The sequence below is a fragment of the Bombus vancouverensis genome, unplaced genomic scaffold (genome assembly GCF_051014615.1).
Source record: "Bombus vancouverensis nearcticus unplaced genomic scaffold, iyBomVanc1_principal scaffold0053, whole genome shotgun sequence".
Taxonomy (NCBI): domain Eukaryota; kingdom Metazoa; phylum Arthropoda; class Insecta; order Hymenoptera; family Apidae; genus Bombus; species Bombus vancouverensis.
The window spans coordinates 215130-231205 of record NW_027468944.1 but is presented as its reverse complement, the minus strand read 5'-3'; the positions used below and the strand labels follow the sequence as shown (position 1 = coordinate 231205).

General features: G+C 37.2%; 1 non-coding gene across 1 annotated transcript; it reads right to left on the bottom strand.

The window, feature by feature from the left end:
• Nucleotides 1-15517: 15517 nt before the first annotated feature.
• Nucleotides 15518-15636, bottom strand: LOC143304759 (5S ribosomal RNA). The gene has a single exon (XR_013061405.1). It is a non-coding gene; the product is annotated as a 5S ribosomal RNA (ribosomal RNA).
• Nucleotides 15637-16076: the final 440 nt, after the last annotated feature.

Here is a 16076-nt window from a genome sequence, read left to right as displayed (position 1 = left end):
GGTTGCCATTGCAGCCATATCCTACCAGGCCGTGTGTTATTTTGATGAGGGTGAGTACGATGACTAGGCAGTTCATCTTCCTATCAACAATTTATTAAATCGTTTCTTACTCTCGGGTTTATTAGAAATAAGAATAACTTTTTATTATTATTATTAATATATAAAAAAAAAGTTTATATGTTTTTTTGTGTTGTTTTTTTTTATTATTATTATTTTTTTTTATTACAATTATAGCTTGTCTTTGAATATATATATATATATATATATATATATATATATATATATATATATGTGCGTGCAATGGTAAATATGACGACTTATTTTACGAGTCACTTAGATTATCAATAGATATCGCCTACTTTACAACATGCGTGTATGTATATATTGTTAAACATTAGGTGAAAGTTATATGCATAGTTATAAATGTCATTTGTTTACAGGTGGATAGCAAAAGTATTTGGTTTCGTGAGTGGCGTACAGGTGCTTTACAGTTCTACGGTACGGATTGCTATTCCTTGGACTAAAAAAAAAAATTCTTTCGATGTCTGTCAGATTTTTGTAAACGAACATGCATGGAAGGATTTTCTGCAGCGATTCAAAATGCTCTCTGGATTCTTCGTGAAACGTCTGGACAACATCTACATGTTCTTCCATCCGTCGTTCAGAGAATGGTTGATGAATTCGCCATCAGTTCTATACACACATACAAAAATAGTTAATATATATATTATATATTTTTTTTTCTTTTTTTTTTATATATATATGTTTCATTCGGACCTGTTCCTTGTATGAATACTGTATCTCTGTATATAATATAATATATATAATATGTTATGATTATGTTAGTTGTTATTTATTATATGTATTTTCCTTAACTCTCTCCCCTTTTTTTTGTTGTTGTTTTTTTTTTTCTTAGTACCTAACATTACTACTGTGATGCCGTATTACATTCTATTGGCTATTATTTGTATGCGAGCGCGACGAATTTTTCAACATGGCCGCTCGCGTGTATCTTTGGTATGGCGTTGGTTTAATGTCAACAGTAGCGTGTCGTTGAAATAGTTAATTAATTGTTAATCACTATAATTTTACTTAGTAATGTTTTTGTAATATTGTTTTGTGTTACATGATATTGTGTGTGTCAATACCGTGTGCTACCTTAATGTGATAGCATGGATTGTATTGTTATCGAATTTCGATAGTCATTGTTTTGATTATACGTGACTTGCATTTATATAAGTCTTGTTTAATTTAGTTAATGTTTTTTGTGTATTGTGTTACCAGATATTTTGTGTAGCGTAACTTTATTCTTTTGCACCGAGTTCAGTCATGTTGTTAATATTTAGTTAGTCTATCTTGATTAATTTCTAACCTATTCCTGTGTTTATTAACCTTTCTTATTTTCCCTATTAATTTATTATTGCATGTACTTGCTATTTGCTATTATTTTGTATGATATGAGTTGGTTTCTTTATTAGTGATTAAAATCTACTTGTTAGATTAACATTGTCTGTAATTCTTCAGATTCTACTCTTTCGTTGCTGCATCACTTACCTGGATCGTTCCCGCAACATCATCCGATTCTTTGATATGCCTTGGATACTTACTACGGCTGCCTTCTACTACGGCTGCCTTCAATCGTCTTATATCTGTGGTCATAAAGGTGGTGTTTAATTTATTTAATTTAATATATACATATAATGCATTGTATGTGCGACCACTATTGTGCATTACAAATTAACATCACAATACTACGTAGATTAATACATAACCAAATATCCCTTTACTCCGGGTACATTTATTACTAACTCTCAATTAATCTATCTTGATTATTTTCTAACCGCTTTCTATACTTTATCAACTATTTTATTTCTTCTTGTTAGTCTGCGAAATTCATGCATGTACGCTTCCTTGTATGGTGATTAATTGTTCATGAGGTAAGTTGCACTTTCACCGTTTTAGTTATTCGTTGAACTAGCTCGTTTCACATTCAAACAGTAATTGGAGCACTTGTAATAAACTTCTTTTCTTTTCAGGTTTCCGCCATCTGTGTTGTTCGATGAACAGTGCAATGCTTCCACAGTATTGTTATAACATTTAGTACTGTTGTATTTTGCATTAAGGCAATTGAAGTTAATTGGTTCATTTATTTTTCAGCTGGCTGTTGTACATGGTGTTTCGCAAACAGAGATCCATAACCTATTTTGCACGTAAACCTTCTCGTATGATGATTACTTGTTCACAAGGTAACTTTCACTTTCACTCTTTTAATTTTATTGAATCAACACGTTGTATATTCAAACAATAATTGGAGTACACATGATAATTTTCCTTTTTTTTTTCTTTTTTAGGTTTTCGCTATCTGTATTATTCGACGAACAGTGTCACACTTCCTTTTGATTTATCCACAATATAGTTATAACACTTAGTAACCTCGTATTTTGCACTGAGACAATTGAGACTAATTTATTCACTTATTTTAGGTAGCTGTCATACATTATGTTCCACAAACAACGATCCATAACCTATACTTGCACGTACACTTTCTTGTATGTTGATCACTTGTTCACAAGGTAACTTTCACTTTCACTAGTTAATTGTTCATTGAGTTAACACGTTTTATATTTAAGCAATAATTGAAACACATATAATAATTTTCCCTTTTTCCTTTTAGGTGTTCGATATCTGTATTATTCGACGAACAGCACTACAACATACACTACTGCACTACGTTGCCCACTGAAATCACTTTATTCATTGTTTATTTCGATTATGCGCTAGTTTTAGCTTGTTTAAGTGCACTGTTCGCGGAATCCCTTTTACTTCAATCTTGACGTTTTGGTTCTGCAGGATTTCTAGCACTTTATATGGTCCAGTATATTGATCGGAGAATTTTCCTTTACTGAGTTCTTTTAGTAAATATATCGAATCTCCTACTTTAAAATCCTGGGGGTTGATTCGTCGGTCGTAATATTCTTTTGATCTTAGTTTGGATTTTATTAAATTTTCTCTTGCCATTCGTTGTACGGTGTTAATTTTATCGAACAGGTCTTCGAGATATTCTGCGTATGTTGGTTCCATGTTCTCTTCGATTATTACTTCACCAGTAGGTTCTCTGGCTAAATGTCCAAAAACTAATTCGTGCGGAGAGAATTTCGTTCCTTCGTGTACAGAGGTATTATAAGAAAACATAGCTAATTCTACCCATTCGTCCCAATTTCTGGAATTTTCAATGTATAATTTGAGATATTCAATCAGTACGTGGTGAGATCTTTCGATTGAACCGTTACTTTGTGGATGATATGCCGTCGTGGTGTATTGTTTGATGCGGAATCTCTTTGCTACTTTCTTCATTAGTGAGGATGTAAAGTTCGTTCCTTGATCAGTGAGAATAGCTCTCGGTGATCCGAAACGACAAATAAATCGCTTTACAAAAGCGTCCGCTATCTCGGCTGAAGAGATTCCTCCTAGTGGAATCCCAATTGAGTATTTTGTTAATAAATCTTGGATGGTTAATATATATTCATTTCCCTTTTGAGTTTTTGGTAATGGTCCTACAATATCCATACTAATTTTATCGAATGCTTTACCTGGTGTGTCTGTAAGTACCATTGGTTGTTTTGCTTTTATTCTTGTGAGTTTCTTTAATTGACATTCCTTACATGTTCTTACGTAATCTTGAATTTCCTTTTTCATATTTTCCCAATAGTAGTGTTGTCGTATTCTTTGATAAGTTTTGGTAATTCCTTTGTGTCCTGCTACGCTTGATTCATGTTTTTCTCGTATTATGTTGTTCCGCGCTTCCACAGGTGGAGTAATTACTTCTCCAGTGCAAATGGTGATGGATAAGGTTTTTTCCATAAATATTTCCTTTAATTTTCTGATTGTATATCGCCAGGGTATTTCCTCCAAGTTTCCTTTGCTAATGCTAAACGAAGTTAACTGTTTTTCATTTACTACGTCTAATAGAGATCTTAGCGAGTTTAATAAATTGTCTGGTGTTATTGGAATATTTCTATTTTCCTTTATCGGTAGGGATACAATGTATTTTCCGGAATCGTAATTCAATCTTGCTTTTTCTAACATTAAATCTTCATAACGAGGCAATTTTCCCGTTTCCTTCATTTCTAAGGCTCCTTTATCTATCGGTTTGCCGTGTATATCTATAAATACTACTTTATGGTCACTTACTCTTGCAATTGAGTCTCGGGTTTCCGAAATTTTTAGTTCCGCAATTATCGTAGGTCTCGTGTCCTTTTCTTGTTGTTGAATTAGTTCTGGAACTACAGTGGAGGTTTCTTTTTCGCTTGTCGTGTCCGTGTCTTCCTTTTCTCGATTGGTTATTTCTCTGTCTGTACTTACATTGATTTCTGTTAGTGCTTGGTCTAAATATTTTATGGGGGTTTCTTCTATTGTAAAATGTTTTCGGGTAAAACCCTTTCCTTGGTTTTTGGAATCACTGGGTTGAGGCAAGACGCGTGGTTTGGCTTCGAATACGGGAGAGTCTTCCGTTGACGTGTCTATTTCGAATCTTTTTGGGACAGGATAGCGAATCGGTGAGACTTCCTCTCTCTTTCTGATTGGTAAACAAACTTCTGGAGGGTTCCTAGATAATGCGTCTGCGTTTGCGTTCGCTCTGCCTTCTTTGTATACAATATCAAATTCAAAGTCCGATAATTTTAATTTCCATTTCCAAATTCTAGAAGTAGGATCTTTGATAGAATGCATCCACACTAAAGGTTTATGATCGGTTACGATAGTAAACTTTCTTCCGTAAAGATACGGTCGGAAGTGCATTGCGCTGTAAACAATTGCCAGACACTCCTTTTCTATGGTAGTGTCACGTCGATTCGGGGTAATTTCACGTTCCGCACGCAAGGTGAGAAATTCGTACTTAAATTTTGATTGTTATTAGAAAATTTATTGAACACTGACAGAGTAACAATACAGAATGGTCAAACAGCACAGAAAAGAATGTTCTTACAACGACTCGAGAGGTACTTTTTTATATCAAGGACCCGGCTCCTGTGGAGGGGCTATCGCTGGATGCCGGTCACATAGGGTTTCTATTACTGCTTAGCCATCATTTTGCTGACCAAGGTATGTGAGGCATAATCATCCTTTCGTTGCGTTCTCACGACCACCGTGACAGTAGAGTAGTTTTGTTCGGCAGAATTTAATAGTCTTGAGGCATACGCAATCGGCAAATCCTTTCCGATTGGCCCTTGACTCAGTACACCGCTTATTGCATATCCTGATGCGTCTGTGGTAAGGTTAAAAGGTTTAGAAAAGTCTGGATATTGTAGAATGGGCTTCGTCATTAACGCTGTTTTTAAATTATTGAATGCATCTTCTTGATTTTCCGTCCATTTGAAGGGAGTATCTTTCTTTAATAGTTGTGTCAATGGTTTCGCGACCTTGGAGAAATCGGGTATAAATCTTCTGTAATATCCTGCTAGTCCCAGAAATTGTTTGATATTTTTCGCCTTCTTTGGTCGTGGAAATTTTGATACGGCTTCGACCTTTTTTGGATCGGGTTTCACGCCATCCTCACTAATTATATGTCCCAAATAATTCACCTCATGCCGTAAAAATTCACACTTATCGGGTTGTAATCGTAATTTGGCTGTCCTCGGTCTTTCCATTAATTTATTAAATTTAATTTCGTGTTCCTGGAGAGATCTGGAATAAATCACTATGTCATCCAGATAGACGAATAGTTCTATTCCTTGCAGACCCGATAATACCGAGTTCATTAAACGTTGAAATGTTGCTGGGGCATTTTTTAATCCAAAGGGCATTCTTTTGAATTGAAAATGTCCGTATGGTGTCGAAAATGCCGTTTTGTGGGCGTCCTCTTGCGACATACGGATCTGGTGAAAGCCTGATGCTAAGTCAAACGTGGAAAAATATTTTGCACTTCCTAATTGATCCAATATTTCTGTGATGTTGGGTAATGGGAAGGCATCGCCAATCGTTTTATCGTTCAATTTTCTATAATCGATAACTAATCTCCAGCGTTTATTTCCTTGCGAATCGGGTTTTTTGGGCACAATCCATAACGGGGAGTTATATGGAGATATTGATGGTTCCACTACGTCCGTATCTAGCAATTCTTGAATCTGTCGATTTATCTCTTCTCGATGTATTGGCGGATATCGATACTGTTTGGTATTAATTGGTATATTATCTGTGGTAATTATTCTATGTTGCAGAACTTCAGTTGCCTCCAATGTATCTCCTGGAATATGAAATCTATCTTGATTGTTACGAATCAATTTTTTTACATTTTCCTTTTCTTCTTCGTTCAAGTGTTCGAGTCGTAATAACTCATTTATTTTTTCGTATCTACTTTCCTTCGATTTTAAAACTGTATTACACGCTGTCCTAGGAAGCGGGGAGGGATTTTCAAATTCCTTAATTACCATCGTCGGTGTTGTAAATTCGTAATCTCTTGAAGTAGTATTTATTACTCTTATATAGCCTTTTCCTTTATGATTCCTCACAACTGCATTTCCGAAATAGATTCCCTTGCTCGGCTCGATTCTTGGAATAAATCCCTCTTTTATCTCTGGATTAGCGATATTAATTGAACACGTTATTGAACTTCGCTTCGGTATAATTATTTTCTCCTTAGTGTCGAAGGGAATATAAATATTTCCCCATTTGATATGTTTTTCTTCATAATCTAAACGAGCTTTACAACCTGCAAAAAATTCGGATCCTAAGATTCCGTCTTGATCGATTAGTAATGAATCATCGACTACGTGAAAAATAACCGGATGGCCCGCGACCTGTATTACCGTCTGCCCTAGGGAGACCAGGCTCGTTGCCGTAATTCCTCGCACTTCAATTGATTCTTTCTCGTCGATGATGGCTGAATCGGGTAAAGCAGGTTTCTTGATAATATTGATTTCCGATCCAGAGTCTAACAATAAACTCGTCTTGGTTTTTAGATTTGGGGAAACTATTCGTGCAGTTGGGGTCGTTGGAGAATCGTTAAATTTTACTGAAATAATTCGGAGAGGTCGCCTTCCGAATCTGAATTCAACTCTTGATGATTTTCCTTCGCCGGTTGCTTGTGCTTCGCTCTTTCCCTTTTGTCTTGAGATTCTGGATTCCCTGTCTGTGGCCTTGTTTGGTTGTGGGATGACTCCCCCACAGTATTTAGTGGCTGTTCGTTCGATCTTATAGTCGGCATTGCGTTCGCTCCGTCTCTCGTTATGGGTGGTGGAGTTGATCTCGCGTGGGTGGCTGCCCTCGTCCTGTTTGTTGCCGTCGGCGCCGGTCGCCTGATTGCCGCTTGTACTCTCGGGCGATTCGGCGTATCGTTCCCTCGTGGCTCGCCCCATTCTCCCGAAGGACGTGTTTGGTTTCCCGACGGTCTCGAAGCGTAGGGTACGATTAATCCGGCGTCTACTCGGGCTTTAAATTTGTAACAGTCCTTCACTAAATGTCCGGGTTTTTTTACAATAGTTACACATGATATTTTGTCTATTAGTATTCGGAAAATTCTGCGATGGAGGTACTGATCTTCGATCTTGGCGGTTGTTTCTGATATTGTTATTAGTGTTCGAGGGACGTGCGTTATCGCGTTTGTAATAGTTCGAGGGTGTCGGTCGATGGGGTCGCGTTCTGTCGGTTATTTGTCTCAATTCGTGTGTTGCTTTAACGGCTTGACGATACGCATCTTCTAAAGTATGGTACCCTGTTATTTTTACTCGTACATATACCTCGTTCGGAAGTCCTTTAACGAAAGCTTCTCTCGTTTCCCAATCTATAGTATCTTGTACGTCGGGGGATATGATGCCGTAGTCGCCTCTTTCTCCGTCCATTATTGCTAATCTAAGATTTCTAACGCGATCCATATAATCTAATATATCTTCCCCGGGTCGTTGAAATATCGTTCCTAATTCTCCCTTATATTCATTAAGAGATTTCTTTGGGCCGAATAGATCCTTTAATTTGTTTCCGAAATCATTTAAACTCATTAATTCCGTGTCTTCGATGGCGAGGAACGCGTGTCCACGAAGCTTATTTACTAACAATTTTACCAATTGAGGTTCTTGATATCTGGGAATCATATTTCGCGCGCGCTCACAAGCTCTTAAAAAATGGAATACCGATGGTCGATATCCGTCAAACACTGGCACCGATTCGATCGCGTCTTTTAGCTTAATTGGCTGGGTATGTCCACCTGTCTGGACCGTTTCCTGTTGCGCTGTCGGCGGCGATTTGGGTGTTTGAGGTTCCTGTTTCGTTTTAAGTTCGAATAATCCGCTTTGTAATTCGGCGAGTTTTGCACTCATATCGCGAAAGTTCGCATCCCATGCTTTAAGCTTTTCCGACAATGTCAAAACCATTTCTTCGTCAAACGATTCCACTACAGTCGCCATTGTTTTTTAAATATATATTTTATTAACAAGTGTGACAACTTTAATCTACTATGGAGCGTGTCAAATCGTTTAAACCAACTTTAATCCTCCGTGAAGCGGATCCCACCGCTGCCACCAAAAATTTACTACTCTAAATGTTACGTATTAATTTGTTTGTTTAAATCGATCAAATCTTAAGTTTAAATTTTACTGAAAAATTTTTTTTTTTTATAGTTTGAGTTTGTATGTAATCTGAAGGGAAATAAGTTGAAATGATATTATTGTGTATTTAATTCCGATTTAGGTAATTAATTAATACGATAGTTGCTGCCACCAGAAATAGTCTAAAGACTATTTCAAAATATTTTATTTTTATTATTTTCTTTTGCGTTTAAAGGGTAGCGTTAACTGACGCTTAATGCAACTGGTAAACGAATTTCACTTTTCGGCTAACTTGCTATGCGCAGGGATACTAGCGCGGGAGAGGATTAAAGCTGGGTACAATGAATATTTTTCCTCGTTGAACGGATTTTTATTTTGACGTAGAATTGCTTAGGTTATTATATATATATATTTTATTAGCTGGATATTTATATTTTAGCGTTGCTGGATTAGATAGGAATATGAGATTGTTCGTTGTTTTATATAAATTTATTTTTACGTTCGACTTCTTCTTCTCTTTTAATTCCGCCGTAGTAGTTTGTCGTTAGGACCGAAACTCAATTCATTTACCACGATGAAGTCTGTCGCCACGATCTTCTTGCCTTTTGAGTTTAATTAACGAGGATGATTCTAACGATCCTCTCTGCGTGGAACTCGTGTGATTTCGCAAGCCTTGCCCAAAGACGGGTAATATTTTACCAACAATGGGAGGAGGAATGCGAAGATCAGAGGATGTTTCAGTAGTTGAAAACACCGTTCGCACAAGCCGACACAACGGACAACACCTTTGTTTAAAATTTAAGCAATGTTTCTATCTTTAAAACCGTTCGCGAAAATGAATGAAATCGATGATAGGAGGTTTTTAATTCAATTCTCGAGGACAACGAGATTACCAGAGAAGAAGAAAGTTTTTAAAATTAATTCTCTTACCTTGAGGAAAAGGTGCTATCGGGTGCCATTACTCCAGGTGTTTCGGTGATCGACGAGGTTTGTTGGGTTTATTATTTAATCTCGAATATAGGGTTTTTACCAGCCTTTACTTTATTAAGCTATTTCGATACAAATTGAGTAACTCGCTAACTGAATTAATACCGTAATGAGGACTTAAAATTTTCTTTTATTTAATCGCGACTCCTTTTTCTTTACCGAAAAACTAAAGACCCCGAAACGCAAAAATACTTATACAAATTCTAAACGCAGTAATGGACGCAAAGAATGATGAGCCGTAATAACAAACGATCGCAAGATTTATGAACAAACTAATGAACGCTGCGCTATGTTGCTATGCTTATTTATAATGCCATCCCCCACGGGGTGGTGGTCCGCTGGGGGTACGCTTCCGTGGGAATCGGGATGTTGCAGTTTTGGGCTTCTCGGAATCGTACGTGACAAAATGTAAGTTCCATATTTCAACTTAGTTTTCTATCAGTCCTGTGAGGGGAACCCCCTCTGGTTGAAATCGTTGATACTGATCGTTGCGTGAAAGTTCGTTTTGCGAATGAAATTCCCGAAGAGGTTTTGGAGGCGCATCTTCGTCACCATGCTTCTGGGAGAAAGGGAATTTCCCCTGTTGTGCGCTATTGGTGTATGCGTGAGTTCAGCGAACTTTATCCCGGAGCTCCTTGTTTCTATTTTGATTTAGTGTAGCTGCTTCAATTTCGTTGGTTCGCTGTTTGATGTTCCTTATTGTTATTAATTTTTGATATATTTTGTTTTGTGTTGTATATATATATTTTAAATCTGATAGTGTTAGGTTATTTACGTTTGTTATTATTTATTATATATATTATTTTTTTATTTTTATATTGCCCCCCTTTTATATATATATATATATATTTTTTATACATTTGTAGTTGCGCACAAAATTTATTAAAGAAAAGTGTTAACAATGTGTTTTCATGATTTGTTTCTCGGGCCTGACTTCCATTAATCCCTAATATTCCTGTCGCCATGACGCGTATAAATCCAACATGGCTGCTCATAAATGTGATCAGTAAAGTTTTAGTGGCGGGTCTTTAGTTTTGTTTGATATCGAAGTAAATTTTCGTCTGTCGCTCGTTTTTCCTTATTCTACCGCAATCAGAACATTTATTTATTAACATTATTTTAAAGTGACAGTAGTATATCTCGTGTGAATATACGTATATATATATGTTTATGTTGTGTGTTACTTCAGTATAGCTAATGTTTTGTAATTCTTTGATCGCGTTATTTATTGTTTCGAGTAGTTTATTTTATAGAGCATTCGATAATACAAAACATATGCACTCACACGTACATATATATATATGTATATACGTATTTATATGCCTATTTCTCTTGCCCGTATAGTGTTCATACGAAATGAAATGTTAATTATTTGTTTTATATTAATTTCTTTTAATAAGATAGAACACGCACACGTATATATGTATATATTTCTGGCAAAGTGATTTTCATTCAGATTCTTTAGTGATATAGTGTTGTGTATTTGAGGTTATGTGTCAATCATTTGATTTCATATATACATATATATCTTGTATTGTGACAACATAGTATTGAAGGTTTTGTTTCTAGATTATTGTGCGTTTAATGTGTGTTTACATAATTGTGTTTGATGATAGAATTTCTGTATGCAATTCCTCGAATCGTTGCGGTGTTAATTGCCTTGTTAATCCTTCCTTTAGTTTCGTAGCGCCGTGTGTTCGTTTGTGCATTCAAATCTTTATTCGCGCGTTTTGCATGGGATAGTTTTCTTGTTCTCGTTACGGCGCGTGCGGAGCGCGGGACGTGACAATATGTACGCGTATATACAAGACTATCACAAAGCTTAACAAATAATTAAGTCTAATGAATAATAAATTTGATGAACAATGAAGTTAATAAATAATAAATTATACGAATAATTAAGTTTAACAGATAATAAGTCTAATGAATAATAAGCTTAACGAATAGTAAGATTAATGAATAATATGATTTACGAATAATGTATTTAATGTACACTATTAACAATGTGTTTGTTGGGTTCAAACGAATCCACGGCCAACGAGATAACTCTTTACTAAGCGTAAAAATAATCTTAGGCACAAAATACGATTGACGAAAATGCTCGAGGTGTCACTCTCCAAGGCAATCGCACGAATGCCGGCCTCGTCTGAAATTTTATACGCACTCGTTAGAAGCATCGAGAAAGTTCCGAACGCCGTTGCTAGGCAGTTTCTGCTTGGAGTTTGGTTATTGATACAATGTATGTCCCATTGTATCGGCACCTCCGACGTAACCTCACACGTGGCTAGGCCCGCTCTCGAGGCCGCATGCCGCCACAATCTCACTTCTCAGAAAACCCATACAACTACTCCAGACCTCCGTTAGGCAAAACGCTTATCTCGTTAGCGTGGCTACGTTCGGCGACCAATTGTCACCTCGAACCCAATCTCGCTATCACAAATTTTAAACAATTACAGCTATAATAAAATCTAGACTAAAGTACTAGAGGATATTCCCAAAATTTCCAAGGAAAGGCTTCGGCTTTCCTTTCATCTCCGACATATATATTATTTCTGGCATATATATTTCGGGTTCACATTATGATTAGGGTTAGGTGCGTGTAACGAATCTTCATTTGTATTAGCCATTGTTGTTATGTAACAGAGAAGATATTTACTAGTACAAATATGATTATTACAGAATTTGACAAGTAGCCGTAGTAATTAGATACTCGAGATGCTAATGACAATAATCCTACGTTCAATAACGAATCCGCGGTCAGCGGAATAACAAAATGCGCTTCCTTCCAAAGTCCAAGTTGTACTCAACTTGCTTGTCTACGGTACAAGTATTACTAAACTAACTGTTGCGTCGCATGGAGCAGCGGAACCCCAGCCAACGCTACCTGGCGGCCAGCGGCCCACCTACCTGCTTCCAGACCCCCAATAAACTCAATGACCGGCCATAAAACGTCACCTTCTAGCTAAATTGTTTCCAGATGTGTGTCGAGCAATCTAGTTGTCTAGAAGCATTTCGGTTTATGTCCGGATTAGCAAAATCCTTGAGTTTGTTATGCTATTAAAAAAGGCTCGGAAAAGGCAGGTAGTCACCGAACGAGAAAACCCAACACATAAACATAGGATAGAAACGACTGGTTTTCCCCAGCAATAAAATCACCCCGGACACTGGTGAGAAATTCCTCATGTCCTGCTTCTTTAGCGGGGTCACGACCAATCGGCATCAAGCTTTCCTTCGGGGAAAACTAAGAGGGAGTCAGTCAGCAGTCGGTCAGTGAGTCAGTCAGGCAGCCAGTCAGTCAGTCAGCAGTCGGTCAGTGAGTCAGTCAGGCAGCCAGTCAGTCAGTCAGCAACCTCGGGAAGTCTCAGTTCGCAGCAACGATTCGCGCTTACGCTCTCGCCCTCTCATCCCCTGATCTTACGTTCTAACCGAGTCCAACCGTATCCCGGTTGCTGTTAATTCACCACTCAGTGTATACACAGTGTCTTAATAAAACACAACTGAAAACCCGTTACAGCAGTGTGCACTTCAATTAACCACCTCTATTAGCCTAAACGCAATAGGGGATCGATCATCTCGCGGCGTCGATTGAACAATCGTAACAGGAATTTACGACTCCTGTTGATGCGCTTCTACACGATCGTGTCTCCCCGCGAGTGAAAGAACACTAACTTTTTGTTAAAACGTAGAATATTCACCAAGTGTAAAGACACTATGTAACTCGCTACTGAGACATCACGAGAGAGAATGACTTTCCGTCAGGGTGATGCTGCAGAGGAAAACTGTGATGGGGTGTGTCTAAGGACACGAGGTCATCGGATTCGTCGAGAAAAGCCCTTGTTCGGAAAGTGAGGGAAATTGACGTTGCTGTCAATTGGTCAATTTCCATGTTGGTATCGAGAAAAGGATGCTAGCCGCCCTCGAGGGAAGGTTGCTAGTGGGAAGCGTCGTTCGTGAAAAAAATACATTTCCCCTATCTTCACGTAGTTGGGACAAAAACTGTTTGTCTGTTTGACGGACTTTAGTAAACTAAATCTTAAAATTTATAACGGGTTCTCAAGCTTGCTGAACATGTACTGTGGAGATGCATCGACATCTGGTAATCATTTTAGCCGGAGAATAGGGTCTGCGTGTGGCGAGCCACGGGACAGAAACCGTTGGAATGTTTACTGTCGAGTGCCGCTACAATTATTTCTTTTAAGGAGAGCTATAGAATTTCTCTATACCTCTGTTAGAGAAAGCGTTCATCCCTTGACCGCGGCTACATTCGGCGACTGATTGTCGCCTCGAGCCCAAATTCATTATCACAAATCTCGAACAAATACAATCGGATTGAATAACGACAATTGCTTAATTGCGGCTATAGTAGAATCTAGATTAATGTGTTAAGGGGTTTTCCCAAATTCCAAAGGGAAGGCTTCGGTGTCCTTTTATCTCCGACATATACATATAAATGTGATATAAATTATATCGTGTTTGGCCTCATTTTAATCAGAAAAATCTCACAAAAAAGTCAGTAAAAATTTAATTAAAAAAAATTAAACATAAGGTTTAACCATTGACTGATGGATAATTAGTATTCTTTCATGGACGATTGAATTCGGATCATTTTACACTACTCAACCGTCGAACTTAGTGGCGTGTTAAAGGGAACGCTAGGGCCCTGTAGGTTGATTTCCCCCCAGTAACGGGAATGACGACCGATTAATTGCGATCAATCATACAGAAAATATAACGAATTGATTATAAAAATAGTATGCTAATAAATAATTGATATTGTTTTACGAAAAGAATAACTGTTAGCATTTTATGCAAGCGTTGGATGAAAAAGGCCGACATTGTTTGACCGATATGTATCTCATTAAGCCGACTCTCACACCTTTTCCTGTTTCGTTTGCGCTGTCTTCTCTAAGTAATTCACTACTGTACAAAACTCTACTGTAATTCATCGCCAAGGAGACACGATTTTCGAACAACTATGAAGACAATACGTGTATGTGACTTTACGTATAAATGTTCGTGAAGATGAACGATGTGCATACGTCCACCTAAATGTATGAAATTTTACTCAGGTGGCTACACCTTTTAGGCCAAACGGTGTTCCATTGAATTCATAGTGAAAACGGGTTGTAGAAAAAACAGCTGGACGTCTCTGTTTCGAAGAAAAGTTGTGCCATTGTAGATTTTGGACTCGTGCTTGAAAGATTATCTCATCAGGTTATTTATATCACATAACTTGTGCTGTTTGGTTGGTTGGTTGGTTGGTTGGTAGACAAGTAATATGAACTTTATGCGCATAATTAATTTATGGTGTTACTGGTTTATTTAATCAACTATGTTATATCCGTTGTTTTCTATGATATCCGTTGCGTTATCATAGAAAGAGACTGGATTTGATTAGGAAAAGAAAACCAAGCTGTTTATGTTTCTTCCATCCAAAATCTTTTACAACGACCAGAACGTACAGCAATTAGTATGGTTTCACCTTCTTTGTCTTTTTAACGTGAAAGTAAATATTCACTTAAACCACGAATGACATAATGGATTAGACGTATGTAATGAATATTCGGTATCGAGTTTGCTATATGTTAACAAATTTATTACATCGTCATCCGTGGAATAAAAATTGGAATAAATATAAATAGCCGTTTTGTGCAAACGGCGGCCATAGAGTGTGGAAAGTAAAAACTACTGCAGGAATCAGTGTAATAGATGCATAGATAATTGGTGCGTTAAATCTATTGTGCAGTTCATGAATTATAGCGCACAGTACTAGTGTATAATGTACATGAAATTACACTTACGTGCTAGACAACAATTTATAAGTAGTACGTGATTCAGCAATAGTCTATTGACTTTCAAACAAGCGTACTTGAATGTATAACGAATAACCACGACATTGACATACGCTGTAATACTAAAAGTATATTTTTAACACGATGTACATGACCATAAATTATTAAGAAAAGTAGGAAGAATTGGAAAAAATTAAAAAAAGCCAACACCACACGGAGTTCCCAAGCGGTCACCCATCTAAGTACTATCCGTGCCCTACGTTGCTTAACTTTCGTGATCGGACGAGAACGAGTGCACTCAACGTGGTATGAGAGTTGGCTGAAGTGAGTAATTTTGTTACTTGCTCTTAATATTCAGGAAAAAAGAAGTGGTTAGTTGACTGTAGACCTCCGAGCAGGACGGACCTCTCAGTGCGCGCGTCAAAGTAGACAAACATTCACTAAAGTAGAAGGAATAAGTGACAAAAAGTGACAAAAAGTGAAAAATATTGCATTGACATCATCTCTATAAATACAAATAAGAATAAAAATAAAATAAAATAAAATAAGACAAAATAAAATTGTATAAAAAGATAGAAGTTACCGATAATGAAGCCAAAAGCAACGAAACGGAACCCACCGTGGACCCAATAAAAAAAGCCATTAAGAGAAAAATAATCACACAAAAAACGGCCAACAAAATCAAGAATAATTTAAGACTTTCCGCTCAAAAGACGCGGAAACTCAACCCACAACCAAACCTGGTTGCCAGGACGAAAAG